The sequence below is a fragment of the Pleurodeles waltl genome, chromosome 4_2 (genome assembly GCF_031143425.1).
Source record: "Pleurodeles waltl isolate 20211129_DDA chromosome 4_2, aPleWal1.hap1.20221129, whole genome shotgun sequence".
In the NCBI taxonomy this organism is placed as follows: Eukaryota; Metazoa; Chordata; class Amphibia; order Caudata; family Salamandridae; genus Pleurodeles; species Pleurodeles waltl.
The window spans coordinates 1,014,498,596-1,014,500,493 of record NC_090443.1 but is presented as its reverse complement, the minus strand read 5'-3'; the positions used below and the strand labels follow the sequence as shown (position 1 = coordinate 1,014,500,493).

The 1,898-nt window shown below is 45.8% G+C and overlaps 1 non-coding gene across 1 annotated transcript; it reads right to left on the bottom strand.

The window, feature by feature from the left end:
• Positions 1–264: 264 nt before the first annotated feature.
• TRNAM-CAU (transfer RNA methionine (anticodon CAU)) lies at positions 265–337 on the bottom strand. The gene has a single exon. It is a non-coding gene; the product is annotated as a tRNA-Met (tRNA).
• Between the last annotated feature and the right edge of the window lie 1,561 nt (positions 338–1,898).

The window sequence follows — 1,898 nt, the reverse complement described above, 5'->3', positions numbered from 1 at the left end:
TGTCCACGCTACAAAATGACGCAAACTCCAAGATCTTTGGCGCTAGACGGGTCTAACGCCAAAGTATAAATATGGAGTTAGTTTTGCGTCGGATTTGCATTAAAAAAAACGACACAAATCCGGCGCAAACAGAGTATAAATATGCCCCTCAGTACGCTACATTTTGCACCTGAAACGCAAGTGATTTTAAAATGCCGATTTTAGATAGAAACAATACCTTTGTAGCTTGACTTGTCGATCCAAATTATGAAATACAAAAACATGTGCCCTCTGTGAGGCTCGAACTCACGACCTTCAGATTATGAGACTGACGCGCTGCCTACTGCGCTAAAAAGGCTCTGGGTACAGGATGTCCCAACGCTATATCTGAGGCGCAGCAGCAGGAAGTGTGCTGCTGCAGTGTCACACCTGAAAGGACAGGCAATAATCACCCAAGCAGCACTGACTCTAAAGACACTGGCTGCAGAGCTGAGCTAGTCACTAGCGCCTGGAAACCCGAGTCTAGCGCACACAACACCAAGAACAAAAGAAGCGCTAACCGGGCACAACTCTGACTGCTCCCTGGCCCCTCCCACCGGGCCCCTCCCTCCCTCTGCGAGCTCAAGAACACTGACCATAAAAGAAGCCTTGTGTGTAAAATATATACACACAAACACTTAGATTTCACTAGAGGAGGGCGGGCCAACCGATGTGCAGGGGGAGCCCGGCCAAGCCTTGAAAAGATTTGACATCTCACAATATGGCAAACATAATAACTTCTGTTCAAAATTGAAAAAAGTGTATTTTTTTGAGACGCGAGTGCACATCACACGATAGCACTGCTTTGAGAGGCACTTATTAGAAGTGACAGATTTAAAACCTAATCTTAGAAACATTCCTGACGCCTGCACTGATGACAACCCATTGGAGAACTGAGACAGTTACTTGTCTTGTACAATACAAGGCGCCTAGTTTTTTTACAATACCTGGGGCAACATCACAGCCTATGAAATCAAAATCTTGTAAATATGTATTTTTATGGACGTAGTAACCAACATTAATTTGATTGAAATCAAGCACAAGAGGTTTTGGGTAGCACCCATCCGAAACACACATTTGTGAAGGTGCTCACATGTGTGATGATAATGAAGAAAAGAAGTTTGTGTGCAGTAACATTTTTGCCTAGGATCACAAAATGTGGTTATGTGGCCAAGCCTTTATTGATCTCAGGTTTTCTGGTTCGTTTTGTGCAATTCATACACTAAAACCTGTGTCTCTCTCTCTTTCCTTTTCACATTTACGGGCATATTTACAAAGGTTTTGCGTCTCCCTTGCACCACGCAAGCGCGACACAAAACCTAAATGAGATTTATCAGGCCACCTCCTGTGGCTCTGCGTGGCTTCTTAGGAGCAACACAACGCTGCACATGTTGTTACCTTGCGTTACTCTGCCCCAGGGAGGCGTTCCATGGCTGGAGCGAAGGTCTTCCCACTCATCCACCCATGCATTCTGACACATTCCCTGATTTACCAACATTGGTAGACCTGGGAATGTGTCAGAGTTGTACACATCCCCACCAGAGGCGCAACGAGGAGAAATATCTTTATGTCGTCTCGTTCCTTCCTCTTTCTATACATGCAGCATTCTGCAGCACAATTATAAAGAGGAAAATGCCTCAGAGCCATGGTTCCCAACCTCTTGTCTTCTGTGGACCCTCACTTTATCATTACTGGAACCCAAGGACCCCACTGAATCATTATTGGAATCCGGGGACCCCCCACTGAGTCAATACTGAAAGCTGGGGGCCTAATCTGTTAACATTATTTAATTTTCTAAGCAGTCGCGGACCCCCTGAGGAGGCTTCATGGACCTCCAGTGGTCCCCCGACCACAGGTTGAGAACCACTGCCTCAGACGAT